At 38.0% G+C, this 17,643-nt stretch overlaps 1 protein-coding gene and 1 pseudogene across 1 annotated transcript in view; both read left to right on the top strand.

The window, feature by feature from the left end:
* The window catches only part of EYA1 (EYA transcriptional coactivator and phosphatase 1), a 341,835-nt gene that overhangs the window by 87,708 nt on the left and 236,484 nt on the right, over nucleotides 1-17,643 (top strand). The gene's annotated exons all lie outside the window — the stretch shown is intronic.
* On the top strand, nucleotides 10,965-11,396 carry LOC106635043 (trafficking protein particle complex subunit 2-like; annotated as a pseudogene).

Raw genomic sequence — 17,643 nt, 5'->3', positions numbered from 1 at the left:
TTTCAGAACTTTATCACAAATTATTATAATTACTTGTTTACATAGATCTCTTCATCTTAGATTGAACACCTGGAGAATGTGAACAATGTCTTCTGTATCACAAATGCTGGGGGCGCAAAAAATGTTCAAATGCTTTTTCAATGAAGAGTTTAAGGAACTTCTCTTAGTGTGACTTGACGAGTAGATGACAGAGGTAACAAAGGAATATGTGATGAAAATTACTTAAATCAATTTTGAAAATTCTTAGGAGAGATATTTTTCTGAATTCATATGCTGATAATCTAGAATATACTACAAAATTGGAAAATGAGCTTAATTGAAATATTAATTTATTTACTAAAAAAGAACAGATAGTGGGTATGCAAATTGACAGTTATCTTTGCATACTAAGAAAAAATAATAATTGAAGAAATGAGGATTTGAGTCCAGGAATATATAATATATTAAGAGCAGTGTTGGAAAGACAAATAAAAAACACGTAACTAATTTTTACTCTCAGAGTATGACGAACAGTATAGGATTTAACATAAACATGGTGAAAACAATAAAAAAGGAGAAAAAAAGCTCTCAGAAAAGAGAATATTTTACATTTGAAAAAGTAACAAATAATGCTAAGAAAAATTCATTTAAAATAAATAGCAAAAATAAAAGTATAAGTAAGAAGCTTATGTAGACCTTGGTTAACATGGAGACAAGAGAAGCAAGGCGCTTTCATGGATCATTCAGAGGTTGATGTTTATGAAGAGAATGAAGGTCAGTACAGCCAGTTTGGAAGGTTAAATAGCCCATTACACCAAAACTTAAAGACAAAACAGCTGGAGGTGTTTTGAAAGCCAGTATACCCATGAAGCGAGGAGAAAAGAATTCAGTTAGGTACAGGCTTTGCAGGAATTGAAACAAAAATTAAAGTTATGGAAGTGAGAACCGCAAATAAAAGTTTGGCCACCGTCAACTTCTACAAGATTTTTGAGATTCCTCCAGCAAATTTCACTTAATGGATAAAGATGGCACCAAGGGGCATGCCATAATGAGCACAGCAGAATGTGGGGAGAAGTCCAAGGTTATGTCAGAGAAATGTGTAAAGTATCTTAGTAATTTGCCTTGAAAACTTTGTAGAAACTTGTGAGCCAATGTGTTTCTCCAGTTTCTTTATACACACCAGTCCCTTCCCAACCTCCCTTCCCTCCCTATCTAGTTTAGAAGACCATGAGCCGCCACTGTAATAAACTCTTGTCAATGTCATAGAACCCTCCTGCCCTCTTTAGTATGTATTTCTGTGTGTTTTCTTCCATCCAGGAAAATCCTACCCTTGGATGAACCCCTCTATTCATTTTCTTCTTGCCTTTGAGCTGTATATGCAGAATCCAATTGCCTCGTTAACATCTTCCATTTGGATGTCATAAGAGCACTTCAAACTCAACATGTACAAAATTGGACTCAGGAGCTCTTCCTGTAAGCCTGATCTACCCCACTCTTCTTTATCTTCAGGAGTGGCTCCACTTTCAATATAGTTGCTCAAGCTCTCAACCTTGGAGTCCCTTTTAACATCACTTTCTTGCTTTCTTCTTTATCATCCATATCTAATCCATCACCAAAAACTTCATGCATTTGGTGCTGATAAAAGAGATTATAAGTAGCTGTATTTGGAGCTATGTAATACCTAGTAGGCTTTTCAGTAGTATTTTCAACAGTTCTTGGTGGTTAATAGAATATGGCTGGTGATGAAAAAAGCATTCCCTGGCCATGTGAGGTAATGAACTCCAAGAAGTCCTTAAAATTATAAAAAGGATATGTAGGTGAAAAGAAAAAAAATCTACATACACACAGGATTGTGACCCAAATAAAGAATGATGAATGTTTCAGGAAGTACCCCTGTAATTCTTAACACTGGTATTCTTAGAAACTTTAAAACAAAAATTCCCCAATCCATGTCTTACCTCAGACTATATAAGTCAGAGTTTTAGGAATTCAACCTAAATGTCAATAGTTTCTTAAAGTTCTTCGGTGACTCCATGTACAACCAGGGTTGCATACAACTTATATAAGTCAAATTCTATTTTCTATATTTAAAATAGTTTTTTTGTTTATATCCTCTAGTTTTTCTTGTATTTTCAAAGTAAAATATAAAGATATTCAAACAGAACAAGATATTCACTCTCTCTACCCTGAAAATTACAGTATGTGTACACTTAGATGCTGACTCAAAAATTGAACTTTAACAGAATAGGAGCCTGTAATTAAGATGTAAGGTGAGTCAAACTCAAGTCCATAACTTAACATAAAGTAGCCTTAATGCATATGCTAATTCTTTTTTTTATTATACCTTAAGTTCTAGGGTACATGTGCATAACGTGCAGGTTTGTTACATATGTATACATGTGCCATGTTGGTGTGCTGCACCCATTAACTCATCATTTACATTAGGTATATCTCCGAATGCTACAGGCCCCTGTGTGTGATGTTCCCCTTCCTGTGTCCAAGTGTTATCATTGTTCAATTCCCACCTATGAGTGAGAACATGCGGTGTTTGGTTTTTTGTCCTTGTGATAGTTTGCTAAGAATGATGGTTTCCAGCTTCATCCATGTCCCTATAAAGGACATGAACTCACCATTTTTTATGGCTGCATAGCATTCCATGGTGTATATGTGCCACGTTTTCTTAATCCAGTCTGTCATTGATGGACATTTGGGTTGGTTCCAAGTCTTTGCTATTGTGAAAAGTGCCACAATAAACATACGTGCACACGTGTCTTTATAGCAGCATGATTTATAATCCTTTGGGTATATACCCAGTAATGAGATGGCTGGGTCAAATGGTATTTCTAGTTCTAGATCCTTGAGGAATCGCCACACTGTCTTCCACAATGGTTGAACTAGTTTACCCTCCCACCAACAGTGTAAAAGTGTTCCTATTTCTCTACATCCTCTCCAGCATCTGTTGTTTCCTGACTTTTTAATGATCACCATTCTAGACAGTGTGAGATGGTATCTCATTGTGGTTTTGATTTGCATTTCTTTGATGGCCACTGATGACGAGCATTTTTTCATGTGTCTGTTGGCTGCATAAAGGTCTTCTTTTGAGAAGTGTCTGTTCATATCCTTTGCCCACTTTTTGATGGGGTTGTTTGTTTTTTTCTTGTAAATTTGTTTGAGTTCTTTGCAGATTCTGGATATTAGCCCTTTGTCAGATGAGGAGATTGCAAAAATTTTCTCCCATTCTGTAGGTTGCCTGTTCACTCTGGTAGTTTCTTTTGCTGTGCAGAAGCTCTTTAGTTTAATTAGATCCCATTTGTCAATTTTGGCTTTTGTTGCCATTGCTTTTCATGTTTTAGACATGAAGTCCTTGCCCATGCCTAAGTCCTGAAGGTATTGCCTAGGTTTTCTTCTAGGGTTTTTATGGTTTTAGGTCTAACATTTAAGTCTTTAATCCATCTTGAATTAATTTTTGTATAAGGCGTAAGGAAGGGATCCAGTTTCAGCTTCCTACATATGGCTAGCCAGTTTTCCCAGCACCATTTATTAAATAGGGAATCGTTTCCCCATTTCTTGTTTTTTTCAGGTTTGTCAAAGATCACATGGTTGTAGATGGTGTGATATTATATCTGAGGGCTCTGTTCTGTTCCATTGGTCTATATCTCTGTTTTGGTACCAGTACCATGCTGTTTTGGTTACTGTAGCCTTGTAGTATAGTTTCAAGTCAGGTAGCGTGATGCCTCCAGCTTTGTTCTTTTGGCTTAGGATTGACTTGGCAATGCAGACTCTTTTTTGGTTCCACATGAACTTTAAAGTAGTTTTTTCCAATTCTGTGAAGAAAGTCATTGGTAGCTTGATGGGGATGACATTGAATCTATAAATTACCTTGGCAGTATGGCCATTTTCACGATATTGATTCTTCCTATCCATGAGCGTGGAATGTTCTTCCATTTGTTTGTGTCCCCTTTTATTTTGTTGAGCAGTGGTTTGTAGTTCCCCTTGAAGAGGTCCTTCACATCCCTTGTAAGTTGGATTCCTAGGTATTTCATTCTCTTTGAAGCAATTGTGAATGGGAGTTCACTCATGATTTGGCTCTCTGTTTGTCTGTTATTGGTGTATAAGAATGCTTGTGATTTTTGCACATTGATTTTGTATCCTGAGACTTTGCTGAAGTTGCTTATCAGCTTAAAGAGATTTTGGGCTGAGACAATGGGGTTTTCTACATATACAATCATGTCATCTGCAAACAGGGAAAATTTGACTTCCTCTTTTCCTAATTGAATACCCTTCATTTCTTTCTCCTGCCTGATTGCCCTGGGCAGAACTTCCAACACTATGTTGAATAGGAGTGGTGAGAGAGGCCATCCCTGTGTTGTGCCAGTTTTCAAAGGGAATGCTTCCAGTTTTTGCCCATTCAGTATGACATTGGCTATGGGTTTGTCATAAATAGCTCTTATTATTTTGAGATACATCCCATCAATACTGAATTTATTGAGAGTTTTTAGCATGAAGGCTGTTGAATTTTGTCGAAGGCCTTTTCTGCATCTGTTGAATAATCATGTGGTTTTTGTCTTTGATTCTGTTTATATGCTGGATTATATTTATTGATTTCTGTGTATTGAACCAGCCTTGCATCCCAGGGATGAAGCCCACTTGATCATGGTGGATAAGCCTTTTGATGTGCTGCTGGATTCGGTTTCCCAGTATTTTATTGAGGATTTTTGCATTGATGTTCATCAGGGATATTGGTCTAAAATTCTCATTTTTTGTTGTGTCTCTGCCACACTTTGGTATCAGGGTGATGCTGGCCTCATAAAATGAGTTAGGGAGGATTCCCTCTTTTCCTATTGATTGGAATAGTTTCAGAAGGAATGGTACCAGCTCCTCCTTGTACCTCTGGTAGAATTCAGCAGTGAATCTGTCTGGTCCTGGACTTTTTTTTTGGTTGGTAGGCTATTAATGATTGCCTCAATTTAAGAACCTGTTATGGGTCTATTCAGGGATTCAACTTCGTCCTGGTGTAGTCTTGGGGGGTGTATGTGTCGAGGAATTTATCCATTTCTTCTAGATTTTCTAGTTTATTTGTGTAGAGGTGTTTATAGTATTCTCTGATGGTAGTTTGTATTTCTGTGGGATCAGTGGTGATATCCCCTTTATCAGTTTTTATTGTGTCTTTTTGATGCTTCTCTCTTTTCTTCTTTATTAGTTTTGCTAACAGTCTGTCAATTTTGTTGATCTTTTCAAAAAACCAGCTCCTGGATTCATTGATTTTTTGTGTCTCTATCTCGTTCAGTTCTGCTCTGATCTTAGTTATTTCCTGCCTTCTGCTAGCTTTTGAATGTGTTTGCTCTTGCTTCCCTAGTTCTTTTAATTGTGATGTCATGGTGTCAATTTTAGATCTCTCCTGCTTTCTCTTGTGGGCATTTAGTGCTATAAATTTCCCTCTACACACTGCTTTAAATGTGTCCCAGAGATTCTGGTATGTTGTGTCTTTGTTCTCATTGGTTTCAAAGAAAATCTTTATTTCTGCCTTCATTTCAGTATGTACCCAGTAGTCATTCAGGAGCAGGTTGTTCTGTTTCCATGTAGTTGAGCGGTTTTGAGTGAGTTTCTTAACCCTGAATTCTAGTTTGATTGCACTGTGGTCTGAGAGACAGTTTTTTTATAATTTCTGTTCTTTTGCATTTGCTGAGGAGTGCTTTACTTCCAACTTTGTGGTCAATTTTGGAATAAGTGTGATTTAGTGCTGAGAAGAATGTATAATCTGTTGATTTGGGGTGGAGAGTTCTGTAGATGTCTATTACGTCTGCTTGGTGCAGAACTGAGTTCAATTCCTGGATATCCTTGTTAACATTCTGTCTCATTGCTCTGTCTAATGTTGACAGTGGGGTGCTAAAGCCTCCCATTATTATTGTGTGGGAGACTAAGTCTCTTTATTGGTCTCTAACAACTTGCTTTATGAATCTGGGTGCTCCTGTATTGAGTGCATATATATTTAGCATAGTTAGCTTTTCTTGTTGAATTGATCCCATTGCCATTATGTAATGGCCTTCTTTGTCTCTTTTGATCTTTGTTGGTTTAAAGTCTGTTTTATCAGAGACTAGGATTGCAACCCCTGCTTTTTTTTGTTTTCCGTGTTCTTGGTAGATCTTCCTTCATCCCTTTATTTTGAGCCTATGTGTGTCTCTGCTTGTGAGATGGGTTTCCTGAATACAGCACACTGATGGGTCTTGACTCTTTATCCAATTTGCCAGTCTGCGTCTTTTAATTGGAGCATTTAGCCCATCTACATTTAAGGTTAATATTGTTATGTGACAATTTGATCTTGTCATTATGATGTTAGCTGGTTATTTTGCTCATTAGTTGATGCAGCTTCTTCCTAGCATCGATGGTCTTTACAATTCGGCATATTTTTGCAGTGGCTCATACCTGTTGTTCCTTTCCATGTTTAGTGCTTCCTTCAGGAGCGCTTGTAGGGCAGGTCTGGTGGTGAGAAAGTCTCTCAGCATTTGCTTGTCCATAAAGGATTTTATTTCTCCTTCACATATGAAGCTTAGTTTGGCTGGATATGAAATTCTGGGTAGAAAATTCTTTTGTTTAAGAATGTTGAATATTGGCCCCCATTCTCTTCTGGCTTGTAGAGTTTCTGCCGAGAGATCAGCTGTTAGTCTGACGGGCTTCCCTTTTTGGGTAACCCAACCTTTCTTTTTGCCTGCCCTTAACATTTTTTCCTTCATTTCAACTTTGATGAATCTGACAATTTTGTGTCTTGGAGTTGCTGTTCTCAAGGAGTATCTTTGTGGCGTTCTCTGTATTTCCTGAATTTGAATGTTGGCCTGCCTTGCTATGTTGGGGAAGTTCTCCTGGATAATATCCTGCAGAGTGTTTTCCAACTTGGTTCCATTCTCCCCGTCACTATCAGGTTCACCAATCAGACGTAGAGTTGGTGTTTTCACATAGTCCCATATTTCTTGGAGGCTTTGTTCATTTCTTTTTACTCTTTTTTCTCTAAAGTTCTCTTCTCACTTCATTTCATTCATTTGATCTTCAATCACTGATACCCTAACTTCCAGTTGATGGAATCAGCTACTGAAGCTTGTGCATTCGTCACATAGTTCTTGTGCCATGGTTTTCAGCTCCATCAGGTCATTTACGGACTTCTCTACACTGGTTATTCTAGTTAGCCATTCACCTAATCTTTTTTCAAGGTTTTTAGCTTCTTTGTGATGGGTTTGTACTTCCTCCTTTAGCTCAGAGAAATTTCATTGTCTGAACCCTTCTTCTCTCAACTTGTCAAAGTCATTCTCCATCCAGCTTTGTTCCGTTGCTGGCAAGGAGCTGCGTTCCTTTGGAAGGGGAGAGGCACTCTGATTTTTAGAATTTTCAGCTTTTCTGCTCTGTTTTTTCCCTATCTTTGTGGTTTTATCTACCTTTGGTCTTTGATGATGGTGACATGCAAATTGGGTTTTGGTGTGGATGTCCTTTCTGTTTGTTAGTTTTCCTTCTAACATTCAGGACCCTCAGCTGCAGGTCTATTGGAGTTTGCTGGAGGTCGACTCCAGACCCTGTTTGCCTGGGTATCAGCAGTAGAGGCTGCAGAACAGTGAATATTGCTGAACATCAACTGTTGCTGCCTGATCGTTACTCTGGAAGCTTCATCTCAGAGGGCTACCCAGTCGTGTGAGGTGTCAGTCTGCTCCTACTGGGTGGTGCCTCCCAGTTAGGGTACTTGGGAGTCAGAGACCCACTTGAGGAGGCAGTCTGTCCATTCTCAGATCTCAAACTCCGTGCTGGGAGAACCACTGCTCTCTTCAAAGCTATTAGACAGGGACATTTAAGTCTGCAGAGGTTTCTGCTGCCTTTTGTCCAGCTATGCCCTGCCCCCAGAGGTGGAGTCTACAGAGGCAGGCAGGCCTCCTTGAGCTGTGGTGGACTCCACCCAGTTCAAGCTTCTCGGCCACTTTGTTTACCTACTCAAGCCTCAGCAATGGCGGGTGCCCCTTCCCCAGCCTTGCTGCTGCCTTGCAGTTGGATCTCAGACTGCTGTGCTAGCAACGAGCGAGGCTCTGTGGGTGTGGGACCCTCCAAGCGAGGCGTGGGATATAATCTCCTGGTGTACCATTTGCTAAGGCCATTGGAGAATGCAGTATTAGGGTGGGAGTGACCTGATTTTCCAGGTGCTGTCTGTCACAGCTTCCCTTGGCTAGGAAAGGGAATTCCCTGACCCCTTGCACTTCCCAGGTGAGGCGATGCCTCACCCTGCTTTTGCTCAAGCTTGGTGCGCTGCACCCACTGTCCTGCACCCACTGTCTGAGGAGCCCCAGTGAGATGAACCTGATACCTCAGTTGGAAATGCAGAAATCACCTGTCTTCTGCATCGCTCACACTGGGAGCTGTAGACTGGAGCTGTTCCTAGTTGGCCATCTTGGAACCACACCTGCATATGCTAATTCTTGAAATGATCTCTTGTGACTTGATATTGGAAGACTAAAAATTTCATAAATCAGAAAAGGTAATTAATGAAGATATGTTCATTTCACCAACAGATAGGTTTTCAGAAGAGGAACCACATAATTATGACCTTCTGTGGTAAAGGTAAAGATATGTAAAAATAGTTTTAAAGAAGAATGTTGATTATGAGGATAATAAATAAGAAAATTTGAAAAAACAAAAATAATTCCCTATAAACCCATGACCAGATTGGTATTTCATATATTTCATATATTTCTTTCTGGCTTTGTGTGTGTACATGTATAATTTACAAATTTGTCTCATATCATAGATAGTTTCATATTCTGCTCTTATTCTTTATTTACTGTATGATATTTTCTCCAATAATTAGTTTCTGAAGATATAATTTTAATTGACAGTATAATATTTAATCCATTCACAGAAAATTTTTAACAAATATTCTTCTACTGTTTATATATTTTGTTTGTTCCATATTTGTTTTTCTATACTTATTGCTGTGATGATGAACATGTGTACATTAGGAATTATTCCAGAAGTGTGGTTACTAAGTCCAAAATCATGTGCCCTTTGAAAGCCTTTTCATACATAGTGCCAAATCATTTTCCAGGACAATCTACCAGTTTATATTCCCATCAGCATTGAATAAAAATATGTATAATTACACAGTACCCTCACAACATTCAAAATATGATCTAAATCCTTCACAATTTAATGGGTGATAATAGTATCGTAGTGTGCATTTCTCTGATAAGTAATGTGAATGAATGTTTATTCCTGTTTACTAGCTGTTTGCATTTCTTCTTTTGCATGTTTTTAGTAGTTCATAATCTTTGCTTACTTGTGAAGTCATTTTACGGAAGTTAAAAGCATTATAGAAATGTAATTCCATTTTAGCCCATGCATTTATGGTTATAATTTTGGCTAATTCCAGTATCCACAGATTGCAGTCTCTATCCTGTTAAGGTAATCTTTGGGCCTCTTTCTTGTTCCCTTTTTATATACAGGAATACCTCATTTTATTGCACCTGCTTTATTGTGCTTTGCAGATAGTACAGTTTTTATGAATAGAAGGTTTGTGGCAAGCCTGCCTCAAGCTAGTCTATTGGTGCCATTTTCCCAACAGCATGTGCTCCCTTTGTGTTTCAGTGTCACATTTTGTTAATTCTTCTGATATTTCAATCATTTTCATCATTATTGTATCTGTTATGATAATCTGTAATTTTTGATCTCTGATTGTAAAGGTTCTGGGGCACCACAAACCATGCCCATATAAGACGATGAACTTAATTGATAAATGTATGTGTTCTGACTACTCCACTTACCACCCGCTCTCCCATCTTCCTTGCTTTCCTCAGGCCTCCCTATTCCCTGAGACACAACAATATTCAAATTAGGTCAGTTAATAACCCTACAATGGCCTCTAAGTGTTCAACTGAAAGGAGAGCCACAAGCCTTTCACTTTTAGTCAAAAGCTAGGAATGATTTAGCTTAATGAGGAAAGCATGTTGAAAACTAAGACAGGCCAAAAGTAGGCCTCTTGTGCCAAATGGTTAGCCAAGTTGTTAATTCAAAAGAAAAGTCCTTGAAGTAAATTACAAGTGTTACTTCAGTGAACACATGAATGATAAGAAAACAAAACAGCCTATTGCTGATATGGAGAGAGTTGTAGTGGTCTGGGTAGAAAATCAAACTAGCTACAACATTCCCTTAAGCCAAAGTCTACTGTAGAACAAGGCCCTAACTCTCTTCAATTATCTGAAGACTGGCAGAGGTGAGGAAACTGTAGAAGAAAAGTTTGAAGCTAACAGACATTGGTTCCTGAGGTTAACATAAAAGTGTAGGGTGAAGCAAGCGCTCAGCAGAAGATGCAGTAAGTTTCCAGAACTTCTGCAGCAAGTTTCCAGAAGATCTAGCTAAGATCATTGATGAAGGTGCCTACACTAAACAACAGAGTTTCAATATAAACAAAAGTCTTCCTGTGGAAGAAGATGCCATCCAGGACTTTCACAGCTAAAGAGAAGTCAATGCCTGTTTTCAAAGCTTCAAAGGTCAGGCTGACTCTCTGGTTAGGGGCTGATGCAGCCAGTGAGTTTAAGTTGAATCCATTGTTCATTTCCCATTCTGAAAATCTCAGGGCTCTCAAGGATGATGCTAAATCTGCACTGCCTGTGCTGTCTATAAATGGAACAATAAAGCCTAGATGATAAAACATCTGTCCATAGCATGGTTTTTTAAATATTTTAAGCCCAGTGTTGAGACCTACTGCTCAGGAAACAAGATTCCCTTTTTCTAAAACAAAAATTACTGTTCATTGAAATGCTCCCAGTCACTCAAGAGCTCTGGTGGAGATGTACAAGGAGATTACTGTTGTTTCATGCCTGCCAACACAGCTTCCATTCTGCAGCCCATGGATCAAGGAGTAATTTCAACTTTCAAGTCTTGTTATTGGCTGAATACACCAAGTGTGAGTCTCAGTTGTGGGAACTGACTTTGTTACAATGTTGTCTCACTGCAGGAGCCATATATTGAAGACAATGTCTGGAAGCTTCCACTTTGTAATTATTGGCCACCATGATAATCCAGTTTTTGAAATGGAGTTTTTTCCCAGCTGGGAAAGTAGAATCCAAAGACAACCGTCATTACCCATAGCTCATGCTGTTTGCAACCTCATAGATAACATGTGGCTGTCGAAAAACACGTACTTGAAAACTGTGGACAAGTGCAACAAGTGTTTTCTGTCGGCATTCGTAATTCCAGGGCACATAAATTTTTTTATTATGCTTCATGACATAAGGCAAGAAGATGGAATAAAGAACTACTTTACTGATGTTTAGCATTTACACATAAAGTTTGCAATGAATCCATTTTATGAACCCAGTTCTCCTATTTGATCATATGTATTTGACAGAAAAGTTCGGTTTCTTAGGAAACACTTTTTAAGTGGAATGTAGAAAAATTCCAAAACAAATGATGTCACCTCAATGGAGTATACTCAGGAATGTGAATGTTGTAAGTAACTTGATTAAATAGCCTGGAAAAATTTTTTAAAACTATTTTTCACAAAGCTATAGCTGCCATAGATAATGATTCCTCTGATGCATCTAGGCAAAGTACACTGAAAACCGTCTGGACAGCATTCACTGTTCTAGATGCCATTAAGAACATTTGTGATTCCTAGGAGATCAAAATATAAACATTAACAGGAGTTTGGGAAAAGCTGATTCCAGCCCTCCATGGGTAAGTTGGAGGAGTTCAAGACTTCAGGGGAGGAAGTAACTGCGAATGTGGTGGAAGTAGGAAGAGAAATAGAATTAGAGTGGATCCTCAAGATGTGACTGAATTGCTACAATCTTACGATAAAATTTGAACAGATGAGGAGTTGCTTCTTATGGATGAGCCAAGAAAGTGGTTTCTTGAGAGGGAATCCACTCTTATTGAAGATGCCATGAACATTATTGAAATGACAGCAAAGTATTTAGAATATTACATCAGCTTAGTTAAGAAAACAGAGGCAGGTTTGAGAAGATTGTCTTTAATTTTGCGAGAAGTCCTATTGTGCATGAAAGACTCTTAAATACAAAAAATTAGCCAGGCATGGTGGCATGCGCCTGTAGTACCAGCTACTCGGGAGGCTGAGGCAGGAGAATAGTTTGAACCTGGAAGGCGTAGGTTGCAGTGAGCCGAGATCATGCCACCGCACTGCAGCCTGGGCAACGGAGCGAGACTCCATTACCAAAAAAAAAAAAAAAAAAAAAAAAAGCTCTTAAACAGCTTTGCATTCCATGCTACAGAGAAATCTTTTGGAAAGGAAGAGTCAATTGATGTGGCAAACTTTATTGTTGTCTTATTTTAAGGAATTGCCACAGCCATCCCAAACTTCAGCAACCTCCATCCTGATCAGTCAGTAGCCATCAACATTGGGGCAAGACTTTTCACAACCAAAAGACTTGCTGAATGATCAGATAGTTATTTGCACTTTTTAGAAATAAAGTATTTTTAATTGAGGTGTGTACATTGTATTATTAGACATAATGCTTTTACAAACTTAATAGACTACAGTGTTAACTTTTATATGCATTGGGAAACAAAAAATTTTGTGTGACTTGCTTTATTGTAATTTTCACTTTTATTGCTGTGATCTGGAATCAAATTTTCACTATTTCTGAAATATGCCTGTATTAGCATTCAGTGGCAATGAATTATCAAAACTTAAATCAATATAATTAGATAGAAATTTTAAAATAAATATGAACTGCACAAAACATCAATCTGAAAAGTTTAGAGGTGCAAACAACTAGGGATGGTTGAGAATAAATGCTGTTCTACTGTGTGATAATGTCAGTCATTGTGAAGTAAGTAGCACTAATGAAAAGATTAGATGTCTGAGATTCCTGGAGCATACGTGGAGAAGGCTTTTGAAGAGGTAGTTCTGGCTTTTGCAGACTTTACCAATGCCTATATTTCAGACTAAAAAAAATAGATTAGGAATGGTGATAGGTAGCCATTTAGTAGAAGTCTAAGGCAAGATGTATTTGGATTGATTAAAAGTTGAGAAAGCTGAAGACCCCAAAGAGGAGGAAGGTCTGGGGTGAGTGATAAAAGATAAAGAGAGTTATCGTCTTTTTTGATGGAGGAAGCATAAAAGTTGGGCCCATCACTAATTATATATATAGATTATCAATAATGAGATTTCAGAGCATGACAGTTCTGCTAACTTCAAAGCAATGTAGGAGCTACTTGGCATTTTTTTAGTTTTGCTGGACATATAGTGGTTGCTCAGTGCCTGTTAATTGAGATTGCAGGATAACTAAGCTGCTACTTTAAGATAAGCCACAAGTAATATGGGCAGGAGCATTTTATAAAGACCTAGTAAATTATAATGTGAAATATTTTAGCATTGCTTTCAACTTCTGAAAGTCTCAGACAAATAGACAGTAATGCTAAGATCAATCATAACTGCAGTGGTTCACTCTGAACCTAATGGCCAAAGACATTAGGCAGATCTGAGTTGCAGAGGTGCAACCAGAAATAACTACCAATCCTGAAAATAGCAGCTGTTGCAATAATTCAAAAGATGACTTTTAACATTTATGCCAAGTGTGAATTGCTGTTCACTTGTCTTCTTATTGAAATTTGCAACTCAACAAGAAATACAAAGCAAAATTTTATCATCATATACTTCAATAGTGGAATTTCTTGAGGTAATGGATATTATGGTTGTAATAGTCCATTTTCACACTGCTATAAAGATACTACCCAGGACTGGGTAATTTTAAACAGAGGAGATTTAATTGACTCACAGTTCTGCATGGCTTGGGGGGCCTCAGGAAACTTACAGGGCAGAAGGGGAAGCAGTCACCTTCTTCACAGCAGGAGATAGTGAGCGTGTGAAGGCGGAACTGTCAAATTCATAAAACCATCACGTCTCATGAGCACTCACTCACTATCATGAGAACATCATGGGGTAATTGTATCATGAGAACATCACCCCGATGATACAATTACCTCCTACCAGGACCCGCCCTCAACACCTGGGGATTATGGAGATTATAATTCAAGATGAGATTTGGGTGGGAGCACAACCAAAGCATATCAATGGTGTTTTAAAAATAATTTGAACTTGAGGGCATGTGAATGTTCAATAAATAATATTGCAAAATATGTATTTAAATGTTTCATACAGTTCTGAAGGCTTTTCATAAATAAAGCCAAATGTTTTAAAAATATATATATTTACCAAGTCCTTATGTCTGAAACTGGCATAGTTCAGGCTTATTTGTTTCAATCAACTGTAGTCTGCTAGTTTATTATTCTAGAGAAGAAGTGAGCAAAATAAGAGTAGAAAGGAGGTTACGATGTAAGACAAAGGCCTGTATAACTCATACCTTTGTTAATTTATGAAAAGTTTAGAATGAGCCAGGTGTGGTGGCTCACACCTGTAATCCCAACACTTTGGGAGGCCGAGGTGGGCGTGGTGGTGGGTGCCTGTAGCCCCAGCTACTCAGTAGGCTGAGGCAGGAGAATGAGTGAACCCGGGAGGCGGAGCTTGCAGTGAGCCGAGATCGTGCCACTGCACACTCCAGCCTGGGCGACAGAGTGAGACTCAGTCTCAAAAAACAAAACAAAACAAAAAAGTTTGGAATGATTTGTGAAGACAACACAAATCAAAGTCCCAATATGAAATACACATATAGAAAGCGAGATCCTAAATAATATTAATAACATTACTTTTAAAAAATCAGTTCCTATTGCTTACATTCTTACTGTCACTAGGTATCAAGCCAGACAAAAATGTTATTTTGTCTTCAGGATACACTAAAGGTAAGTCTACTTTTGCATTTTACTTAACCGATAGTTTTTATTCAAAATAATAAAATAATTATTGGATAGTTAGTCTTTGATTATCTGTTACTCTAAAGTCTCCATTTCAGCTACCAATTTCAACTTCTATTAAATCACTAGTGAAAGTATAAAATCCAATCTCTTTGCTAGCAAAACTCATTCAGTATAGTAATAGTAATAAAAGAGGTAATATGGAATGGGAGTTTTAAAAAGAATGAGGATGGATGATGAAGGTAAATTTTTAACAGCTGAACTCAGCCAAACTCTAGAAGCAGATTCAAAATTTCTCAAAGCACACATACACACTAAAAAATAAAATAACATAACATAACATAAAGCAATACAAAAGGTATTCTACTAGTGGCAATGTAAAAAAATTGGGCAAATTATCTTGTGAAAACTCAGAGAGTTTCTTGATAGGGTCTGATTTGAGTTCCACTTCTCTCCGATTTCACACATGGTTTGAATTAACATCTCTAGCTGTTGGAAAAAAATATTACATTTTAGGATTTCATTTAAAACTGCATAGTTTCCACAAATAGGTTGGTAATGGCCATCTTGAGGAATATTTTTCTAAAGATAGTTTTAATATCACTACCTCCCACGAAGTGAAATCTGGTCGATGGTGTAGACAGTTCAAATCCAACTTCAGTGGTTAGGAGTGTGGTCCCTTTATATGTTTATAAGTTCGGATATAAAATTCTGGCTAATTCTAACCCCTCAGTGTAGGCTTGGTGCTATATCAGATACCTGCTGTATGCAAGAAGTACATACGGATGCTCAGTCACTTGGTACCAAGTTAGTGCTCCTCTCATCCTGATACCAAATCATTCCAACCTAAGATGAGCCCTGAGTGGCAGCATCTCCTGTCCTTACGTCTTAATTTGACTTAGTTGACTAAATCCTCAATACTGTCTGCTACATTTTTAGTGCCAAAATCTATCCACTTAAAACCTTTCTAGGTCACCATCTCTGCCCCCTTTCAATCTATTGTCTAGTGTTCTGTTCCTGCCAAACAATAACTTCATTTGTGGTTCCACTTTCTGAAAGCCCTAGAATGAATCTTCTTGTTGCTGTCTTTTCTATATCTGTGTCCCCACATGTCTTTCTTTAGAAGAGTGAGTGCCCACTTTTACTCATGTTAAGATTCAATTCTGACTTATCCTGGTCATGAACCACTTTTGCTTTGTTAGAAAGGAATATTGGGTCTTGTTTTCTGGCTTTGAGAAGAACTCATTTTATGTACACTGGTCACCTAAGTTGCAGTAAATTAATTGGATAGAGTTTATCTGTGCATAGGTGGGTAAATAAACACAAATATGATTTATACTTCTTCTTAGGAACAAATGGCTGTGGCAAACCAACCATTCACTCAGTCGGTAGATCTTTATAGGAAACAGTGGTGTCACATATTCAGGAATCCAGATCACAGAAGATTTTGACCTCAAATTATTATGTGTCTGGCCTTTCTAGAGAAAACAAATAGTTAAGTTCATTGGTATTTGTAGAAATGCTTTAGAAAGCTGTCTGCTTGCTCACTAACACTTTAGCTTTCCTAATGTTATTTAAAATTCTGTTTTGCATAAGGGCAAAACTTAAATTACATGTTAAGATATCTTCTACCAAGGGTCTCAGAAGTTGGAGGCTTTAAGGGTGGACCCAGCTGGGCTTACAGTAATATCATTTAGTGGCATGTCAGGGCAAACACTAAATATGCAAGGCCAATGTAATATGGGGAGTGGGTGTGAGAGAATTATTCTTGGAAATGTGAGTTTTCTTTGAATCAGTGTTGTAGAGGCCTGTGTATAGTCATTATAGCACTGTCCTCTTGCAGATGCAGATTAGGTATTAAAAATAATTCTGCCTGTAATCCCAGCACTTTGGGAGGCCAAGGAGGGTGGATCACCTGAGGCCAGGGGTTCAAGACCATCCTGGCCAACATAGCGAAACCCTGTCTCTACTGAAAATACAAAAATTAGCCAGGCATGATGGCACATGCTTTACCCAAGTGGCTAAGGCACAATAATTGCTTGAATCTGGGAGACAGAGGTTGCAGTGAGCCAAGATTGTGCCACTGCGCTCCAGCCTGGGCAACAGAGCAAGACTCTATCCCCCCACCCCGCCAAAAAAATCCATTTTCTTCAAATCTCTGAAATCCTAATCTGTCTCTGCCATAGATTTTTTTCCAGCTAGACATTGTAGAACTGTTGACCAATCATCCCACTCCACATAATATTGGGATATTGGGGTGGAGAGGCAGTGGGTTATTCATCATTATCTTTCTGTCCTGGACCATTTACTCGAACTTGTGTTTTAATACCTAGCCATGACATTCTTCTGTTGTTTTTTCTGTGTGTGTTGCAGATTCTTCTATAAGTAGTGCTTCTAAAATAGTCTTGTTGATAATGTTTGCTGTATGGTGTATTAATTCTCATTAGTTGAGAGTATGTAATACAGTCCCCTGTAATAGTTCTCATTTTGTTGTGAGTGTAAATCATGGGAAAATAAAAAGTGACCTGTAATACACATAAAGAAAAGTATATCAGAGATAAAATGTTATGACTTCAGTATTGACCAGGACATGATAAATAGGGGACACATGTTCCCACTGTGTGTATTAACTCTGTGATTTTGGTCAAGTAAGCTCAAGTATCTCAGTTTGCTTGTTTGTAAATCGTTATGGTAGTAACATCAACACATAGTGGTATTATAAAGATGAATTGAGTTAATGCATATGAAACCCATAGCAAAGTACCTGCCATAATACCTAAGTTCATGCTCAATAGAACATAAATTGAGAATCTGCAAATTCAGAAGTTTTGATGGATGCCAGAAAAAGTTTGACTTTCAGAATCA

The sequence above is a fragment of the Pan paniscus genome, chromosome 7 (genome assembly GCF_029289425.2).
Source record: "Pan paniscus chromosome 7, NHGRI_mPanPan1-v2.0_pri, whole genome shotgun sequence".
In the NCBI taxonomy this organism is placed as follows: domain Eukaryota; kingdom Metazoa; phylum Chordata; class Mammalia; order Primates; family Hominidae; genus Pan; species Pan paniscus.
This window is presented reverse-complemented; position numbering and strand designations above follow the sequence as displayed.